General features: G+C 43.8%; 1 protein-coding gene and 1 long non-coding RNA gene across 2 annotated transcripts in view; one reads left to right on the forward strand and one right to left on the reverse strand.

Annotated features, from left to right (window-relative positions):
* The first annotated feature begins 2,760 nt into the window (after positions 1 to 2,760).
* The window catches only part of RNF144B (ring finger protein 144B), a 94,494-nt gene continuing 75,234 nt past the window's right edge, over positions 2,761 to 22,020 (forward strand). The window contains exon 1 of the mRNA XM_053250323.1: positions 2,761 to 2,868. The gene's annotated coding sequence lies outside the window, so the exon portion shown is untranslated. The remainder of the gene's footprint in view (positions 2,869 to 22,020) is intronic.
* On the reverse strand, positions 12,096 to 18,830 carry LOC128325008 (uncharacterized). Its single transcript, XR_008307220.1, has 3 exons — positions 18,730 to 18,830; positions 17,313 to 17,493; positions 12,096 to 12,279 (listed from the first exon to the last, which is right to left on the reverse strand). It is a non-coding gene; the product is annotated as an uncharacterized LOC128325008 (long non-coding RNA).

Consider the following 22,020-nt stretch of genomic DNA (forward strand, 5'->3'; position numbering starts at 1 on the left):
CATTACTGACAAAAGAAAAACAACCACTACCCCAGTCTAAAAGTAAATGCATACATTGAGCTGTATAGGACATCGTTATCTCTGTATTTGAGAGTTCACTAGTCTGAGAGCGATTACAGCCTCTAGTACAGCAACAATGTGGCATCCACTGCAGTGAATTATTAGTAGCATTTCATCAGAATTTCTAGGTACTAGGGTTGCCATATTCTGGCTTTCTAAATCCAGATGCCTAATTTGCATATTATGTAAACTGGCATGAAAATAATTTTTGAGCAGAATAGTGACTACACATCTTGCTCCATTACTCCGCTTCTACAATGGCTAGAGCTTAGCTTTTTAAAAATTATTATTATTAAATGAAAGCTGAAATCCAGGCAAATCTGGGTGGGCTAAGCAATGTGGGTGAGATGCTTAAAATCCTAGTGAAACCTGGAATTTGGGGGGCATGGTAAATCTACTAGGTACTACAGAATTGCATCTGGGTTAACTTTCAAATGTAACCTGGCAACTAAAAATATTTTTGTCAGTCTGATATGTAAATTATCTATTTACATTGCAATACTATTCTTGAATTGTGACAGCTGAATCAGGATACAATCGTTTCTAAGTCTCTTATGCTGGTAGAACAAAATATTACAACAAATTTATTACATTATTACTATTTATTTAATATTACAAGAACAAATTTAGATTCATGGCAGTATAGTGAGACTGTTGTGCCAGGGATACTTTGAATTGGGGTGTGCTCAGGTTGAGGAGCTCACTGGCCCAGGCAAGGAGCCTCACAGAGGCTCAGTCATCTCCAGTTGACCAGACTTTATGCCAACGAGTGGGTGGCACAAGAAGACGCTGACCCCAGCTGGTTTGTTATTCCCCAGGTATAACTGCACTTGGGGCCAGTGCGTGGGGGTCAGACAAGGACTTGTACCTTGCACCTTGCACCTTTTAAAGTGTCGGCTAATTGGGCTCAAGCGGCTCCAGTGAAAAAAGGACATGGCTTACACTCTCCAGAGCAAGGGTAGGCAACCTTGGCTCTCCAGCTGCTGTTGAACTACAACTCCCACAATCCTCAGGAAGAATAAATTGTGGCTGGGTACGATGGGAGTTGTTGTTCAAGAACAGTTGGAGAGCCAAGATTGCCTACTCCTACTCCAGAGGGACACCACCCACCAGCTGAGAAACAATAGGAAGGGAGGTCAGCCATCCATTCAACCAGAGAAGACTAATGTCACTCCTTGTGAGGTTAACAGGAGCAACCCCATCAGCACATCCTTCCGGGACTATGAGGCAGCAGCTCCTGGGGCAGGGTGGGGTGAGGAGAACCACTGCTTTGGTCCTGTAATCAATAAACATGCTGAAGCACAACTGGTTCGTGCTGGGCTTTCATTGCTGTATGAACCCCAGTCACTTTCTGTTGGAGATCCAGCTCCAGACGGCATCGACGTTTTGCACCAGTAACCGTAATTACCACTAGGGGCATTGGGAGGAGAGATAGTCAATTGGGGTCTCTTTCTCTTTCCTGTTTATCTCTGCCTCTATGAACCCCTCAATTGATAGAGTGTACTCAGGAACTTCCTGGGAGTGACTTTCCTTTCCTTCTTCCCAGAATGCTATTAGTTTGCACTCTCTGAGCACCATGCTTCTATAGGTCTCTCTCTGACCACCATGTAGCCAGCTTTTCTATCATTACGTACTTCTGAATAAGTAGATTAGTTTAACCTTACATGAATCTTCATGCGTATCATTTACAAGCTGTTGCCCCTGAGACCCGGTTAACTTCTACTTTAATGGGAGTGAGTTAGCTCCTGAAATATTTGGCTATATAAGTACCCAACGGTGTCACTGCGTTGTCACAGCCAGTAAGGTGCCCTTCCATCCTACCCCACCCCCCGGCTGCCCTTAGAACCCTTTAAGAGGCAGGATTCCCCTTTGCTTGTAAAAGGGAATCCACACCGGATTCCCTTTTGCAAACAGAGCCCCTTGAACTAGGTCGCATTAGTCCATATTGGACTGGGCCTGGTCCGGTTCGAACACAGACCGGCTGCCTTTTCTTGAGGCCAGTCAAGTTCAGGTCTGAACCGGTTCAACTGGCCCGGTTTGAGTTGAACCTGGTTCCAGGGGCGTAACTATAATAGGGCAAGGGGAGACAGTTGTCTGGGGGCCCACTGCCTTGGGAGGGCCCAGAGGCAAGTCACATGACTGACTCCCCCAGCCGCACACCTGCCCGGGCTTCCTTCAGTTTTATTCATCCTCCAAAATTGATGTGAGTGTTAAGACCTGGAGCTACCAGAACAGCATGCCTTTCTCTAGTACCATTAAATGACTTGCATCGTCCACAATTTACAAAACCTTCTAAAAATAATTTAGGTTGATGTTCTATTGTGGCACATGTGTGTGTGTGTGTGTGTGTGTGTGTGTGTGTGTGTGTGTATAATAAATTTTATTATGCTTTTTGTTACCACTGTCCAGCCTCATTTAAGATTTCTTTACTTCATGAGCTGAGCTTCAGTGAGGGGGGGCCATTTTAAATCTTGTCTCTGGGCCCACTCCAACCTTGCTACGCCCCTGCCTGGTTCCACACACCCCTAACTCAGAACTTTGCCCCACATAGAGGGTAATTAAAATAGCTTAGTGGTTAAGTAACATCATTCTTCATTTTCCTGCAAACTTGGATTATTTGTAGAAACACATACTATATCTATGCAGTATTAAAAGTAAACAAACAAATGACAATGTTTTTATTTTAAAATTTTCTTTTAGATATAAGGAATTCCAGCATTTATTCCATCTACAGCAGCTGGAAGAAGCTAATTCAAAGGCAACCTTCACTTGTGCACATGTTCCCGTATCAGTTTAGGAATACTTATGGTAGGTATGAATGTGTTTGTTCTTGTCTGACCATCTTCTTTGTAAAACCTGTTTGAGTAGTTTTTCTTCCAAAATGTCTTGCCTATTTATTAAAGAAAACCAACTCTACAAATAATTTAGCAGTAAAGGCCATTGTAGGCCTTGTTTTTCATACCAGAGGCAACAATTCTGCATTAAAAATGTAATATTCTGTGAGGTCTCCCAAACTTTGTAACTTGAATAAATTAATCAGATTGGGCAAATTAGCTTAAATACATTTAACTTGCACATTATTATAACTGAAATATGTTTTTGCTTGTATTATTGCTATTACATGTTGTATGTTTTAAGACTGGATTATTTTTTCTGTCACGGTTTGGAGGAAAGTTGGGTCCTCAGAGCAATGTGTGGGTAAAGCAACATAAGCATAAAAGTTGATAGGCAGGGGATGGGAAGGAACTTTCCAGTTCTGACTGGAAAATGTCACAGCTCTTGTATATTGGAATCACCACAATTCTACCTTTGGCTCTTAAAACATTGTTGTGCTCTTTGTCATAACCCTCAAGGTAAGAAATGTCCTTTTAAAAAATGTAAATTGAGACTTCTAAGGGCCAACTACACAAGCCTATTATGAGGGCTTCTATTTTACTCAGTAAATAGCAGTTACTGGGGTGGGGAGGGGAATCCAGATTTGGCAGCTGGGAAGTAGCTTGCCTAGGGAGCAAGAGGTTGTTGGTTTGAATCCCTGCTGGTATGTTTCCCAGGCTATGGGACACACCTATACTGGACAGCAGTGATAGAGGAAGATGCTGAAAGACAACATCTCACACTGCACGGGAGGAGGCAATGGTAAACCCCTCCTGTATTCTACCAAAGACAACCACAGGGCTCGGTGGTCACCAGGAGTCGACACTGACTCTATAGCACAACTTTACTTTTACTGGGGGTCAGGGGGAGAGGCTTTAACACCTTTGATCCTATAACAGTCACAATCTGGATTCCCAGCCCCAGCCCCTCGGCTGCTATTTACTTAGTAAAGTATCAGCCTGCCTCTGTAATAACAGGCTTAACATACCATGTCGTTTGAGCCTCAAGATTAAGGTGCAACTTGTTTTCACAAATTCTGGAGCATTGGATTGAGTGCCTCTGATAATATGCAGAGTTATTTTCCTACCAAGGGGAGCAATTTTATTTGTTTAAGAAAAGGCTTACAGGCAGAGTCCCTGATCCATGTGCAGGCTGATCTTCCTTTATGAAGAATGCTGCCTTTGTCCAGAGACTGTCTGTCTGAGCATGGTATTCAAATAAAGCAAAAACCTTTGGTTTTTAGGGATAGCTTTGGGTGTGGAAGCTCCAACTCCAAAAAGCAAGGAAATTTGCTTTTCCTTGAAAGAAAAAGCGAGGTCACACCATGGAGACACTGGACCTAATGTCCAGTTTCAGATATTGTAATGGATTACAAAAATCATATCCATGAAAACATAATTTGGCTAGGTCCGCCGTACTCCAGTCCACTACCTGTGTAGGCAACAGCAAAGCTGGGGATTAGTGTTAGAGCAATGTTTAAAAAGTATTTGGTAACACATGCCTCTGAGCAAATGGTGAATGCAGGAAAAAACTACAATAAGCACATTAGTAAAAGAGAATCAGGGAAGGGATGGATATGTTTACCATAGGGATGAATATGCTACTGCATAAGCAGAGTTGTGCTTTCACAATTCTTTTCATAGCCAAATTGTGTTTCCATGGATATGATTTTTATAGGCCAGTACAATATCTGAGACTGGACATCAGGTCTCATGCCCCCCAAGTGTGAATGTCATGGCCCATCAAATATCCTTGATTTTTAGAGCTCAGCTGGAGCTGCCACACCCTTAACGATCCCTACAAACCAAATGTTGTTGTTTTTTGCTTTATTTGAATTTGCTTGCTTTTAAAATCAAACAATCCTTTTAAAAATGGTGTCTAGTGGGGAAATGGGGCTGGAGGACCCAGGTCTTTTAACAATTGCATGACGGGCACAGGCAGACATTCAACAGGTGCAACTTTGCCTAGCATATGGTGCAAGAGGCACCTGTTGCTATTCTGCCTGGACCTCACAGTTACATGGCAGCCAGAACTTCAACAGGTGCAGTTTGCATCTCTAAATGCTGGGAGAAGCTCCACTGGTTGAGTTCCAGTCATTCAGCTGTTAGAAACAGAGCTCGAGGCATAGTGGAAGCATGGTAACTTTTATAGTTGAAGTACTACTTGTTTCCATCACGTCTGATGCGCTGTATCTCACAGCTGAATGACAGGCAAAAATTCGGCCACTTGATAGGCTGACAAGCTATCCCTAAACCCCTCACATAACAGCTGTGTGTCCCTAAATATCAAGAGATCTTCTCAGTACCCCTTTCTCACACAAACGACAGCTCACTTCATTTCACTTCGTTCAGTGTACTGTATTTATTATTTATTTATTTAGCGTATTTCTATACTCTCCAAAACGCAAGTTCTCTGGGCGGTTCACAAAACAACAAAAGCAACCAATAAAAAGATGAACATATTTCAACAATTAAACTTTAAAAAGTTGAAACTATTAAAACACAATTAAAACAATATCAGTTCAGTGCAGACTGCTGGACTGAGGCCTTTGAAACCTACTCCCGCCCCAGCAAGTAGAGCTGGTACAGGAGTGCTGCTGAATGCCTGCTGAATGCCTGGCTGAGGACCAGTGGACCTTGTCTTGTCACAGGGGCAGGCCTGTCCTTAGAAAGCCCTGGTGGGGTGCGGGGCCTGGGGAGAATCAGCCAGTGTGGGGCCCCCTTCCAGTTAATTCTAATGGGGGTTAAAAGAGCTGCTTGCCATGCCCTAAGGACAGCCCTGCACAGGGGTTATTCCTGAGGGGATCAGAGCAATTGTACATGGGCTGACCTGACCTGACCTGGCTCTGAGTGAATAGAGGTGCAAAGCCTTTGAACGTTTACCCTCTGCATGGATTTGGGAGGTGTAGGCTTCCGTGCCCATAGAGGGAAGAGTCATTTGGATTTTCTATCTTTGGGACCAAAACGTCTTGGGCTATCTCTGCTGGATATTGTTCAAGACACTCCTTTTACACTGGATGTGTATCTGCAAATCACCTGGATGGTTTGAGGAACAGCCTTAGCCACTGCTACATCGCCCAAATGGTTACTGGGGTTTGCAAAGTTTAGTAAGCAGATACAAGAGTAAGCATCATGTAACTTACAGATGGAGAGCACTGTTCTTCGTAAAAGAGAGGCTGTGTACATTAAGTACCTGAACACAAATGAGGCTATGTTAACTCAGCTTGATGAAAAGACTCATATTACAGTGTAAGTGAAGATATTCTTGCTCCACCCTGCTTGTTTTGAATCTGTGGTGTTAATCTCTGGAATGCAGCATTTAGGTAGTGGGTGTGAGGTACAACATTCCAAAGAGATTATTCTCATTACCCTTCATCCTTTGCACTGAACTGGCGAGAAGAGTGCTTGGCACTAACCATCTGTGGAACATGGCAATGTGAAATACCTATGCAGTGTAGTGAATTTCCACACAGAGTGGAATGTGGAGGCTTTCTAAACAGTAAGCAAATATGTTATATATGTGGTGATAGATAGGCAAGGCCCTCAATTAGATCCAATATAAAGGGTACATAGGAATGTAGGAAGCTGCCATATAGTGAGTCAGACCATTGGTCTATCTAGCTCAGTATTGTCTTCACAGACTGGCAGCAGCTTCTCCAAGGTTGCAGGCAGGAATCTCTCTCAGCCCTATCTTGGAGAAGCCAGGGAGGGAACTTGAAATCTTCTGCTCTTCCCAGAGTGGCTCCATCCCCTGAGGGGAATATCTTACAGTACTCACACATCAAGTCTCCCATTCATATGCAACCAGGGCAGACTTTGCTTAGCTAAGGGGACAAGTCATGCTTGCTACCACAAGACCAGCTCTCCTCTCGATCTAATCTTACCAGCTAGCTTGTTAGAGTACTTGAGGAAGGAGGGGTGGGGGGAGAGAGTGATGTTAGGGCAAGTATACAGCAGGGCTCAATTTTAGATGTATGGGATATCACATTCTTCTCAAACAAATGAATCACAGGCAAATCAGCTGCACAGTTGAAAAGGTTGTTTTCAACAACAACCAGCTGGAGTAGGTAATTTGCTACCATATGTCCTATGATAACTTCTAGGTCAGGCTTGCTAGATTGTCTAAGCAACAAGAAGATTCTGCTACTGCCTCTGCCTTGATCCCACACCCCTTTAAAAAAAATCTGAGTCTGAGGAGTATAGATCTAGGCTGGATGATGTGAGTTAACATACAAGTGCCAGGGGTGGGGCTGCAAGATGGTGTAGGTTCAGCTTGCTATGTGTAGGATCCTGCCTTGCACAGCAGATGTCAAGCTGGATAATCTTAAACTGCTTGCAAATCTCTATGATTCTGTGACTAATGAAAAGGACTGCAGTCATAGAAGAAACACTATCAAGGAACAATATTCCCAACTTGCAGTCAAAAGATCCAATAGGAAGAAGCATCCATAACAAAGGGCTGTTATAATAATAAGCGTCAGTCAGTAGGTCCACCAGATGTGACAGCTACTGGACTGATTATAGTCCTGATTATAAGCACTGATTATGATTGAGTAATAAAGCCCTTAGCTGTGTTGAAACATGGGTTATTGTGTGCACAGTGATTATGCCATCTTCATAGCAACTGTTTTACTGTACGTATGTGTGTGTGTGCAGCCGCGGAGCGGGACCGCTGGCGGCCTGTGTGCGGCTGCCTCCACGGCCCCACTGACCCCTCCCCCACGTCGGCATCAGACGCTGGGGCTAGCCATGCCCCCGCATCTGACGTCAGATGCGGGGGTGTGGTCTGGCTGAACGGAGCCTTGAGGCTCCGTTTGGCCCAGACTTGAGAGGGGAGACTTTGCCCTTTAACTGCCAAAGTACTGATGTTGTTTGCTGCTAGCGGCAAAAAGCAACAACACACCTATTCCCGTTGCTGGCCTCACCCCTAGATGGGAGCTAGTGCTGATGATGACCCATCCATGCCCAGGTGCTCACCTCCGCCCTTGTCCAGGTGCCCCCATCCTCCTCCTCTCTGCCAGTCTCAGCAGCTAGGATACACCCCATCAGAGGCAGTGTGGAGTATGCCTGTGGCAGCTACCTGGATTCGCAGTCGCTGTGCACATTAGCTGCTGAGGCTGGTAGCAAGAAGAAAGAGGGCAGCACCTAGGCATGGGAGGTAGAGACAGGGCTACTGGAGGTAGGTAACAGTGGCAGACTAGTGAGCTGCCACTGGTGGGGGGGGAAAGCACATTTTGCCACTCCCCCAAAGGCACTGCTGCCTGAAGCAATTGTTTCAGTCTGCCTCATTGGGGAGCTGCTCCAGGTGTGCTAAATATGTGGTAAGTGGTGATCTGAGTGCACACATGGGAGTAATCATTCAACTGCTTCCCTGAGGGTTGAACGGACACTACGTGTGTGGCCTGGCCATCCTCATTTTGCCACACTTAAAGAGGCAGTTCATAATATCAGTGTGTGCTGAATCCTCAGTTCATGTGGAACTTGGTGTGTGCCAGAGCAGTGTGTGTGATTTCTCACCACTATGCAATACAAAACACATCTGCCATGTTTACGCAAAGATGCAAGAAGTGTGTTCAGATGCTATAAGGTAAAAATGGACTGAATTGCACTTGGATGCATGCTCCCTTTCCGGATGGCAACTTACACTTGCTTCGCTGCATATAGGCTTGGTGTGCATCCGTATGAGCTGGGTTTTGACACTGGCTTGTATACAGGAACAGCAAGGTGCCATTTGCACTGCCACAGCCTGTAATTGGATCATATTTTGATCTTCTGGGTTTACAGTGGTAAACAGAAGGTGCATGAGAAAATAGTAGCTGAATTTCCTCGTCTTGAGAACAGTTTGCTGGGTTGCTCCATTTTTTGCGCAGTGGCTATGTGAAGGGGCTCCATTGATAAATGAAGCATTCCTGTTAGTCGCATGAGTCTGTTGCACTGTTTTGGACTTCCATTCTTCTTTCAAATGTTCTCTAATCTCTGCCTCTCCGTCTTTGTAATCAGCCTTAAAAATGTTTTTCCTTGGTCTTCATGCGCAAAGCTACCAGTGGTAGCTCCTTCCATTTCATTTGTTATTGCTTTTTTACCTGCTTTTTTTCAGCTCCTTCCTCCATTAATGTTAATTCCAGTTTGATTTTAGTTAATTTTTCTTGATCTCTGCTTCTCAGCCTTTTAAACTAGCCTTTAAAAAAATTAAATCTTTAATTAAAAAATATATATTTCTTCCCTTGGTGTTCTTGTGTCATACAGCAAAGCTGACAGCATCCATTTCATAATTTGTCACTAGTATTGTAAATCTTGCGCAAGAACTGTATGCTGCTCTGCCTGCTGGCGAACCTGCGCAAATTCACCAAAAATGTGTTTTTTAAGTGGGGGAGGGGGGAGGAAGCCAATGCACATTATTCTTGGCTGCCTGCCCAAAGATGACCATCTGTAACCCCATTGGCCAAAATGGGGCAGGAGGAAGGCAGGGAGAGCATGCTGCATGAACAGTCCGTGCTTGGAAAAGATGTAAGAACTCGTTCCCAAACTGCATAAGGGATGGGGATATGAATGGCTCCAGCTTTACTATGAACTATGCAATAATTGGTTTATTTCCTTTATTTATGCTTTGAATACAATCATACAAAGCCATGAGATCTTACACCACTTCCTCCCACGCTAAAGCTTGCAGGCAAGAAAGCATCATGGTGAAGCAATCACATAATAATTTAGGCACCCAATGCACTCTTTAGAAATCCACTCAATCTGTATTTATTTTTCAAAATGTCTAAGGGTTGCATTAATTGTATGCAGAAACCCACATCTTGCTATGATAAAAGACAAAAGTTATAACATATCTCTTGAATTGCTTGTTAATCTTTTATTTGATTTGAGAAAAAGCATTGTTCAGTTATAGTACAAAAGATCTGTTCTAAGATAGGAGACATGCTGCTGGTTCCAAAATCTGCTGTTCCACTTCCATATCAATAGGTCCCAAACTCCCATGGGTATGCTTCACCAGGAAATAGAATCTAGGGCAGGGATATCCAGGTAAAAGCTGTATCCATTATTCAATGGCTTCCAGTTAATTCCCTGGGAATGGGACAAAATAAATAGGCTGTAGTATGGGGACAACATTTGCCTGTCCTTCCAGCCTCTGGGCTTACCAGGAGCAGTTTACTCACTAGTGCACTCAGGGACAATGCTGTACTTGAAGTAAAAACCCATCAAAAGTAGGGATATGCGAAACATTCCAAGCTCAGAATGTTCCGATTCTAAATGAGCCATTTCGAGTACACTGAGCTTTGAACAGAATGCCCTTCAAATGAAGGGCCTGTTCCGAGCTTGGAATGGAACAACCCTATTCTGAGTTGGACCATTCTGAGTGTTCCAAGCAGCATTTTGGACTCCAAAATGGCACTCTTCTGGCCTCTGCACACATGTGACACCTATTTCGCATGGTCAGCACCGCCACACAAATGGCTGCCGCATGTGTGCAGAGGCCAGAAGAGTGTTCGAGTGTTGTTTAAAAACATTTCGAGCGTTCCAAGCTCATTCCCTGAGAGCAACCGGCTCGACTGGTTGTTCTGCTGGAACGTTCCAGGTATTTGTGTTCCATTCTGAGTTGCAGCAGAATGCAAATATCGTTCTGTGCACATCCCTATTCAAAACTGGGGGTGGTTTTTGTTGACAGGAACCCTACAGAGCAGGGGTAGGCAACCTTGGCTCTTCAGCTGTTGTTGAACTACAGCTCATTATCCCCAGCTGGAATTTATACAGAGTGAGATGCCTTTGCACCTCCTTCCTCAGGAGGAATGTGCAGCATGCAGTAATTCTGTCTCTCCATACACTCTCAGCCTATCATAATGATGGCCTAATTCTGTGTATTACTGAAATGGTGTCAGCAATATATACAATATTATACTGTACAGTTGTGGAGAGGTGCAGGTGTGTAAGCCTGAAAAATAAGAAGCACTGTTACACTTTAATCTAAAAATATTTCTGAGACCTAGTGTTGAGATGAAAAACACATACTTTGATTTACTTAATACTTTGGTTTCTGTAATAAAGGGACAGCCAAAATAGTGGAAGGAATAATCCCAAGTCTGTAATCTCAGGATGCATTCCCTGACCCCACTCCCTGATTACAGGATTTTATGTTTGATCTTTATTACAGTGAAAATGATCATTTTGCAGCACTGTTTATGTTTTTGATCTTCTAGTTTTCATTGCAGTATAACTTGACTGCTTAGAATTGTTGCAATATTAGGTAGGCCTCCTTGTCTTAAGGAGGCAATCATTAGACCTCTTAAGAAGCCTGCATTAGATCCCTCAGAGTTGAGCAATTATAGGCCTGTTTCCAACCTCCCATGGCTGGGCAAGGTAACTGAGAGGGTGGTGGCCTCTCAGCTCTTGGCGGTCTTGGAGGAAATTGATTATCTAGATCCATTTCAAACTGGTTTTTGGGTGGGCTATGGGGTGGAGACTGCTTTGGTCGGCCTGATGGATTATCTCCAATTGGGAATTGACAGAGGAAGTGTGACTCTGTTGGCCCTTTTGGATTTCTTGGCGGCTTTCGATACTATCGACCATAGTATCCTTCTGGAAAGTCTGAGGGGGTTGGGGGTAGGAGGCACTGTTTTACAGTGGTTCCGCTCCTACCTCTCGGATAGATTCCAGATGGTGTCAATTGGAGACTGTTGCTCTTCAAAATCTGAGCTTAAGTAAGGTGTCCCTCAAGGCTCTGTACTTTCTCCAATGCTTTTTAACATCTACATGAAACCGTTGGGAGAGATCATCAGGGGATTTGGAGCTGGGTGTTACCAGTACTCTGATGACAGCCAGATCTACATCTCCATATCAACTTCTTCAAGAGCTGGCATATCCTCCCTAAATGCCTGCCTGGAAGCAGTAATGGGCTGGATGAGGGAGAATAAACTGAAGCTGAATCCAGATAAGACGGAGGTACTTATTGTGCGGGGTCAGAACTCTAGAGATGATTTTGATCTGCCTGTTCTAGATGGCGTCACACTTCCCCAAAAGGAACAGGTTCACTGTCTGGGAGTACTTCTGGATTCACACCTCTCCCTGGTTTCTCAGGTTGAGTTGGTGGCCAGGGATGCTTTCTATCAGCTCCAGCTGATACGCCAACTGTGCCCATTTCTCGAGATCAATTACCTCAAAACTGTGGTACATCTGCTGGTAACCTCCAGACTAGACTTTTGTAATACTCTCTACGTGGGGCTGCCTTTGTAGTCCGGAAACTTCAGTTGCTTCAGAACGTGGCAGCCAGGTTGGTCTCTGGGTCATCTCGGAGAGACCATGTTACTCCTTTACTGATGGAGTTATACTGGCTGCCAATAGGTTCCTGGACAAAATACAAAGTGCTAGTTATAACTTACAAAGCCCTAAACGGCTTAGGCCCTGGGTATCTAAGAGAGTGTGTTCTTCATTATGATCCCCACCACCCATTGAGGTCATCTGAGGAGGTCCGTCTCCAGTTACCGCAAACTCATTTGCTGGCTACACAGAGACGGGCCTTCTTGGTTGCTGCCCTGAGATTGTGGAATGCGCTCCCTGCTGAGATACGATCCTCCCCATCTCTGGCAATTTTCAAAAAACACCTGAAAACACATCTTTTCACCCAAGCTTTCTCAGCTTCCTAAATTTTGGGGGTTTTAATATCTGGTTTATTTTAAAATTCAAAATCTGATTTCAGGGTCTTTAATCACTGTAATTGTTCAACTGTTGTTTTAAAATGTTTTTAAATTGTTAATTGTTATATTGTTTTTTAATTTGTTTTAGCTCTTTACTGTTTTAGTGGTTTGTTTTAATTGTAAACCACCCTGAGCCATTTTGGAAGGGCGGTATATAAATCAAATAAATTAAATAATAATAATAATAATAATAATAATAATAATAATAATAATAATAATAATAATAATAATAAATAGGTCACAAGGTATGTAATTAATTAAAGATAGTATTGCTTTTGGCACATGGCCAAACTAGAAATATATGTGCATATAAAATTAAGGACCATATACATCTCTGAACATAACTACTAACCTGTTACTATCTTTGCCAGCCATGGTATTACATAGTCTGATCCTGTGCATGTTTACTCAGAAGTTAGTCTCTCTTGGACTAAATGCACCAGATTGCAGCTTAATTGTGCTGAGATTAGATCTCCTTTTTCCAGGAAAGGTTGGAGCTGGCAAATCAGATGAAGCTGGATAAAAAGCACTCCTGGCCAACACTCTCACTTGTGCACCCATAAGCAGGACAGATTCAAGAGTATCTCCAAGCTGTAAACTTGTTGGGAATTGCAACCCCATCTAAAACAGGCTGAACAGTGGATTTTTTTATACCCTGGACATAAATCAGGCCACACTAATGTGCAATGAAAAGCCCGAATTGTGTGTGAATTTGGCTGATATAACTGAACACAACTTCCATTCCAAAGGAGATACGGGCTATAAGCCGGGTGTGAAAAACTTCCAGGAGATGTTCCAAGACTGGTACCATGAACTAACAATACCTTCATCTTGTCTGGATAGTTGATAGACAGCTATCTGCATAACACCTATTGCATACCCCTCCCTCCTCTGCAATTAGGGATTCTGGGGAATGCAGGGTTTCAAGTAATCAGGAGATAGCCCTGTATGAGTATGATGGTATATATTGAGTATGTAAGAACAGTGGCACACACCAGACCTCTTCCGATAACATAGCTATTTATTGCTAACAATTTACTGTACTTGAAAAGCCGAGTGCACAAAGTTTAATGAAAACAAAAAGGAGCACAACTTCTCTGGGGACTGTTTCTAATCTGTCTTGGTTTAAGACTGTTGAGGCCCCTAAGATGATGCAGGCCCAACCATTTACACTGGTTTCTGCTGCAAAACTGACTGTTTTCTCCAGTGTTCTCATATTACTTTCTTACCCAAAGGTCTAACACAACAATACACACATAGGATCTATTCAGACACATGGTGGCAAGTGCGAAAACTCCCCACTCCATGTGTTTAATGTAACATGTGACAAGGTCCATAGACTCATGTAACTGTAGCAGAATAAGTGGTTTGGTGGTGTAGCTACTGGTGTTTCGATTTGGTAGTCCTATTGTAATGTCACATCATTCAACGAGGGATGACTTTTGTTTAATAACTATCAAGTTATTCCACCGCAGTTATTTTTTTAAAAAAATCTATATTGAGGTGTTGGTTTTATGCAGATTTATTGCATTTTAATTAATCAGTTAGGTTGCAATCGTATCCACACTTATATGGGAGTAAATCCCATTGAACACGGTAAGATAGACTTCCAAATAAACACATGTTTGTGCTGTTAATCAGTTAAAAGGAAATGGTTACTCAGCTAAAAAAACCACACAACAACCCTAATTGGTTGAATGCCCTAGGAAATACCTTCTATAAGAGGTGCTCACAGTTCCAGGCTTTTGACCTTCTGTGTTGATATAAATGAGTATGTAAGCAACCTCCTCTTCTTCAAAATCATTTTCTACATTCTGAGCTGTTGAAGCTTGCCTCTTGAGAATTGTTATGGGAGAAACTCTATACAAACAGGTTCTCATAAATTGCTTCTTATTTGAAAGGAAGCTCACTATTCTAGCATCGACCACTATGGCAACTGCCAGGACCTCGGCAATTTTCTTTGAAGCAATTATAGCTTGTTGATGGAAGTTAATACCTTTCCCTTGGTCAGCTTTCACTGATGGTGTTAAGTGTTGCAAAATGACTTCATTTTAGCGATATCTACTATGCATCTGGAAAAGAGCAACAGCTTATATTTGGTATTGAACTGGTGTGTCGTGGCACTGACACATGATCAATTATGTGTGTGGCAGGGGTGCCAGGGGTGCCTTTGCACGGCTTCGGCTAGTGCGCCAGCTGCGTCCCTTTCTTGAGAAGGCAGATCTGGCCAAAGTTACCCACGCCTTAGTCACGTCGCGGCTGGATTACTGTAACGCGCTCTACATGGGGCTGCCCTTGAAGAATATCCGGAAACTGCAGCTAGTGCAAAACGCGGCAGCAAGGGTTTTATCCGGAGCTGCCCGTTGGGAACATATCACCCCCATTTTGAAAGAGCTGCACTGGCTGCCTGCTTGTTTCCGGGTCCAATTCAAGGTGCTGGTTTTGACCTTTAAAGCCCTTAACGGTTTGGGTCCGGGGTATTTGAGGGACCGCCTGCTCCCAAGGGTTGCTGCCCGCTTGACGAGGACATCTGAGGGGGCCCTGCTCCGGGTGCCAACAATGAGAGAGGCCCGGCTGTCGTGCACTCGGGACAGGGGCTTCTCTGTTGCTGCTCCTAGACTCTGGAATGCTCTCCCAGTGGCCATTCGTTCCTCGGACTCCATCATGGCTTTTAGAAAGCTTGTAAAGACTTGGCTTTTTACCCAGGCTTTTACATAATCGTTTTTACTGCTGCTTCGGTGTGTTTTTATCTGTTGTATTGTTTTTATGCCTGTTTTTATATGTTTTTAGCTTGATGTTTTTACTGCTTTTTTATTGTATGTTTTAATTTTTGTAAACCGCCTTGGGGTTATTTTTAACGAAAGGTGGTATAGAAATGTAAAAATAAATAAAATAAATAAAAATAAAATTAGCCCAGGCTAATGGCACATTTGCATCAACAGCCGGGGCTCTCTTGCTGGTTTGCCACCATGCCACCTCCAGGAGTTGTGTGGCTCCTGGTGGTTCTCATATGCAGGCAAAACCGGGCTGGGCTTCCCTAGCTCAGTTTTGTCTACGCGTGAGATCACCTCCGTCTATTATTAAGAGAGAGGGAGAACCTCTCCATTTGAATTCAGACAACAAGCAGTGTTCCCACTAACAAGGATTCCCAGATGTTGTTGATTACAACTCCCATAATCCCCAAACCAAAGTCATTACAACTGGGGATTCTGGGAGTCGTAGTCAACAACACCTGGGAATCCCTGTTAGAGGGAACACTGACAGCAAGTAAGAAACTAAAAGGAGGGAGGAGCTTAGCTCCACCCCAAACCCAAACACAGACACCAACATATACAGACAAACATGCCCCGAGGCAAGAGCAGAGACAATGCTTATGCAGTAAATGCCAACAAGAATGGTATTTCTTAAGCCTTTTCTTGACACAGTTACTTAAATTCTGTATACTTAATTAAAGACAATGCTTCTCCAAGGCCAATGTTGTACTGCCTTTATTTCACTAATCAAATGCTGCAAACACACAAAAATAGCAGCTAGATAAAGGCTCTGAAGGAGGGGCTTTTCTTAAATTAGTACTAACAACTTCAATTGTGCAAAGTGATTAAAGGTTCTTCATATAGTTTACAACAATAATATGAAATGGATGGTTACTTTTCTTCCCATTTTACAGATGCACAACTGAGGTTGATTGATTAACCTGGGAGTTATCCAGACATGGCTTCATGCTACGGGGTATCCAAAGAGCAAATCTGCTTCACAGCAGATATGCAGCTGTTTAATTTGGGTGATTAGATGGGCTGTTCACATAGGGTTGGTTCCTCTCTGCATTCCCTGCAGATCTTTTCCCTGTGTGTGTTCCCACAGCTTGCTCTGGGTTTTTTCTCCAACCAATCACATCCTAGGAGGAGGCAAGAGATGCCTCCTTTCATCATCATCATCATCATCATCATCATTATTTTTTAGTTTGACAGTCGACATTCTGCAAGATTGACTAGTCAAAGCAACAAAACACTTAACCCTAACCTGCCAAATCTGACTCAAATCTTTGCTGATTTTATAATTAACTTACCTTTGTGACTGCCTTCATCACTTCATGTTTTCCCCCACCCCAGACCATTTAAGAAGCCATGGAAGTTTAATGAAGAAATCATTGCTTTCTCTCTGTGATGAAGAAAAATGCAGCCACATGGAATCAGCTCAGACACAAAGGGCTCAGGTTACATTGAACCTGCAGTCTCCATTGTTAAGCTTCCAGGCATCCTCCAACAACATCAGCATATGTAAAGCCTGCCTATCTGCCTGATTTGCAGCATCTATGTTCCTATGGTAACCAGGCTTCAATAAGAAGAAGCCAGAAACTCATATATGAATTAAAAGTAGCCAAAAGACTAGAGTAGCACTAGCAAGGATCTTGTACATGTTGAAAGTATAGGAAGACCCTCTACGTTACTTCCCAAGAAAGCCTTTGGGACTGACCCATTGGTCTAAGTTAGAGGGACGGAAAGCATGAAGGCTTGGAACAGCAGAAGAAGCCCACATTTTGCATTCCCATTCATGCTTGTGTTTAACTCAGGAATTTCTCCCTCCCCTTCTGGATTCCCTCCACAGAATTTCACCAATCTGTCACAACCCCTCCCCCTTCCCCCCAGCGCTCACAATTGCAAATCACTTGAAGAAAAGACCATACCAAACACAACGGTCAAACTCCCCTTCATTTAGCCTTGCGGAAGATCGGCGAGAGAAGTTGCCAAGCAGTGCCTTCTGCTGACACTGCAAGACTTTTCCACTGTAAACTGCAAGACTCTCCCATTGCCTTCAAATATTTTTGGAAATCGACCTGGCAAGGAGCGACCTATAATTCAGCAAAGCTGGGGCGGGGAGGGGGGACGCGGGGAGAGAAAGAGAAAGAGAAAGAGAAGCAGCTTTTATTGGTTGGAGATAGTCACTCCTGCTGCCAGCCCCCTCCTGTCCACAGTCATGGCTCAGGGCGGGTGTCAGGACGCATTAAGACAGTCTCGCTGAACTGATCACACTCGCCTTGGCAGGAGGTGAGAAAAACAAAGGGAGGGAGCAACGTCTGGGTTTGGGGGCAGGCAGGCAGGCAAGGCTTCACACCTCCTCTTCTGATCCCCAATGAAAGCCCCTCCCAAGCTGCAGGCTCTTTCTGAAGCTGATCGGCGCTGCGTGAATTTTTAATCCCACCCCCCTCAAAAGTGTGAGTTTAGAAAAAAGCCGAAGTATTGGCAACGGCCCCTCCACATATCGCAGGAGAAGCATCAGGGCATACCAGAAAGCTCGTCCCCCTCCCCAAACCCGCCACAAATAGAGGATTTTTTTAAACCTTGGACATAATTCAGACTAAGTGAGAATGTGAAGCAGTAATTCGGGGAAAAGCAGGATTGTGTGTGAACTGGTTCCTGATAGCCTGCTGTGACTTCAGGGTACATCCAGCAGATAGGTGGACTCCATTCCGGAGGAGATGTGAAATAAAAGCCATGTGTGTAAAAGGCCCCGGCTACTTAATGCTACTGTGACGGAGGTTGTCCTTTAATCAAAATAAGCAATAAAAAGAAGCCAACAAGAAAAAATCTTGTTGTCTTCTCTTTCCTGGTTATGCACGTCCATCGACTACCAGGTTTCCTTTTTAACACATGCACAGGAACCCACAAATTTAGGCTTAGCTCACTAGCCAGCCATTATTTGTGGTTGCCACCAATTCTCTCTCATTCCTCACATCTTTTTCTGGTACACAGCAAGAGATCTTAAGAGAGAAGAGGATTGTCTGTCATTTGCACTGGGATATGGAGATGGTAAGAAACAGCGGGAGCCCTCTCCTACTGCTCAGAAAGGATTCCTGATGTTTCTTAAAAGGAAAAGTTGCGCCATCGAGTTGGTGTCGACTCTTGGCGACCACAGAGCCATGTGGTTTTCTTTGGTAGAATACAGGAGGGGTTTACCATTGTCATCCCCCGGACAGTCTGAGATGATGCCTTTCAGCATCTTCCTAGATCACTGCTGCCCGATATAGGTGTTTCCAGTGGGGATTCAAACCAGCAACCTCTTGCTCCCTAGGCAAGTTACTGCGCCATTAGGTGGCTTCTTACCTTCTTAAAAATGAGACCTCTGGGGAGGAGATCTGTGTGGTGCCGAGTGTCCTGCTTGCCAGAGGGTTGGTGCACTCACAAGTGGTTTTGTAGGTGCCTGCATGCAATTAGTCATATCATATGACGTGTAATAAACATTAGGTTATTACATGTCATAATATGTAATATTATGACACAGCTATGTTAAGCCAACTTGGGGCTATTTATGTCCAGCTTTTTCCTGTTATTTATTTTGCCCATATTAGCAATGAAATGGACACATTTTCCATATCAAATGTTCAGAAGGAAATACATTGTTTGGGGGATAGGAAAAATAAATCATCATGGTAACATGGCCTTTTACTCTCATTCCCTCCCACACTGAAGAATTCATGTTATTACTGACGCTTGCTACTAGAGAGGTTTTATTAAATTATTCAGTTTGATAGGCTGTACTTCACAGCTAAACACCTTATGTAAGAAAGCTTAATTATGGTTTAGCTCAAGGGGATAATTAAAATTTCAAGCCTTACAGAGCAAAAGCAATATTTAGGGGGTGATTTTGATTTTTCTGGTAGCAAACTGAAATGAACCTCATATGTCAGGAGGGATGATTCTAAGCATACCAAAGAGCTGCATACAAAATGTTCATACTGTTGAGGTTGCTACAAGCATGTGCACACACCCACTTAATCTTCTTCATTCCTTATGAAAAGCCCTCTACTTCCCACTCTTCGCAACTTCTCCCTGTCCTTAACCTTTGTAAATTCCCAGATGGTCGATTCTTTCCCTCTTCACCCAACCCCACCTACATTCCTGCGGGACTCCCCAAAATACACATCTAATATACCCATAGATAGTGCTGTTGTGCCTTGAACTCCTACTACTACTACAAATATTTATATACCTCTTCCGTTTTGTTTTTGCTCCTGGTTTCTCTGGATGAAGCATGTTTGTCCTTTTTGTTTATCAAATATCTTTCCATGTGTGCAAGAATTACTCTTTCTGGGGTAGAAGACTTATCCTAAAGCTATTGGAATAGGTTTTATTTACTAAAAGTAACCAGTGCCGCCACGTTATGGGCCAACAGCAAAGCATACCTGTTCACTCTTCTATCACTTCTGGTCTTTCAACCATAGGTGAGCAATGCCCAGGTGCAGAATTTGTGTGTGTGTGCATGAGGGAGAAGCATGCACAATATATTCCAATCGAAGAGCACTCTCAAAATACTAATTGGTGCCACTATGTCAATGCAGGAATGGGAAGCAGTTATCCAGTAACTGGCAAAATCAGGCTGCTACCTGTTTGTTGTTTCCTGAGGAATTTCACACAGCACTGGCTCGGGGTTGCCCTGATCCCCTTGCCGGCACCACCCACTGCTTCCTTTGCCAGCTCAGGCACTAACAACTTCTCTTCCGTCTCCCTGCTGGCTGTGGGGGGGGGGGGCACCTGTACTCACAGCTTCTTGGCACACTCACCACCTGAGGCTATCATCTCATCTGGCCCCAAGAGGGTGCCTCCCCTGCACACATTTTAAAGAACAAGTTCCTTCTCCTTTTAACAGTGTTTCTCGGCACTGTTTTACTTCTGCTGTGACTGGCTAAATTGCCCTAATGTCATAGAAAAGTAATGCTGGCAGAAGGGTCTCCGGCTGCCACTGGCTGAATAGCCCAGATCCTCTCAAGCAACAGTTCCCAACCTGTGGTACTCCACATGTTGCTGAACTACAACTCCCACCATCCCCAGCCACAAGGAATTGAAGTGGGGGTGATGGGAGTTGTAGTTCATCAACTGGAGCACCATAGGTTGGGAACCTCTGCTTGAAAGGAATGAGCCTGACAGAAAGATCAAGGGTGGCAAAGGAACCAGAGGCTAGGAAAGGAAAAGGCGGAGGCTAGAAAAAGGAAGAGTCAAGGGAAACTAGTTAGGCTTAGGAAAGGAGGGTTTGAGAAAGGGTATTTCAGAGAAATGAGGGGACGAACAAAAAGCCAGAGGAGAAATCTGAATGGGCTATGAAAACTAGGGAGGGAGATTGGCTGAAAGGATATGGAGTGCCCAGCCTTCTAAATAATGGAAAGCATCTCTTCATGCTTACAAACATTCCAAGCATGGACAGTGTGTGTGTGTGTGTGGGGGGGGGGGGTGAGGCTTCTGAATGTATCGGTACCAGGGCGGGGATTGCAGGTGTGCTCTTGGGAAGCTGTATGCAAGTACAAAGACCCCCACTCTTTAATATCTGAAGAGGGCTAGCACTTTGTCCAGTTCTGAATGCTGCACATTAAGAAGCATGCAAACAAACCGGAATGGGTTCAGTGGATTGCAATGGAAGTAATCAGGGATTTGGAAAAAAAGCCTTATGAGGAAAAATTGAAGGATCTGAGTATATTTAGTACTCTGAAGTTTTCCCAGACAGCAGGTTTTACCATGGGTTGAATTTTCCCCCTCCCCACAAAAAATCTATGCAAAAAGTGGATTTTTTTTTACACTACACATAAATTGGGTTAGGCTCGAACATGCAATGAAAAACCCGAATCGTGTGTGAAGTGCTCTCCAATACCTCACATGGACTTTGGCGCAAATCCGGCCAATGTGTGAATGCACACCCTCTATTCTGAACTAAAAGCCCTCTCTGGAAATGCTCCTGTAGAAGAAAAGACAGGGGGCAGGGAAGCAGGATAGCGCTCTATAAGCACTGGAAGAGCTGTCTTATGGGAAGGAGAAAAGGCTTGTTCCCCTCTGCCTCAGAGGGTAGAATTAAATCTGATGAGCTTGTTACATGTGGATAGTTCCTCTCTTTCTCTGCATTTTTATCAGTTTGTGCTGATAATAGCTTTGAATTTCTCCACCAATACAGTGCCTGCCTATACCCATCCTACTTATTGCTAGGAGGCTCCAGGTTGCTACCCAAACAGTAGTATTGTCACAACCAGTGAGCTCATTTATTGCTGTTATTGAACACATTGTTACTTTTTCATACTTCTAATTGGTGTGTGTGTATGTCTTTCAAGGGACATCCCTTGAAAATTATGAAATTTAATACATATTTTTCTGAAAATGTACAGAATGCATAGAATCTGCAGAAATCACTGGCAACATTCCAACCATAGGGCTACAAAAACGGAAGTAGCCTTACAGAGATACAAATAGACTGGAGCTTAATTGTGCTCCTGACTTTCCCTGCAGTTCCAGTGGTGGCAGAAGTGGGGGCGGGGGGGGGGAGTGTGTGATTTTCACTGTTCACTCCTGTCTCCAGCCAGAGTTTTTACTTCCAGGAATCTGGAGGGAGGATAGAACAGCGATAATCATGCCCAG

This window comes from Hemicordylus capensis, chromosome 4 (genome assembly GCF_027244095.1).
Source record: "Hemicordylus capensis ecotype Gifberg chromosome 4, rHemCap1.1.pri, whole genome shotgun sequence".
NCBI lineage: Eukaryota > Metazoa > Chordata > Lepidosauria > Squamata > Cordylidae > Hemicordylus > Hemicordylus capensis.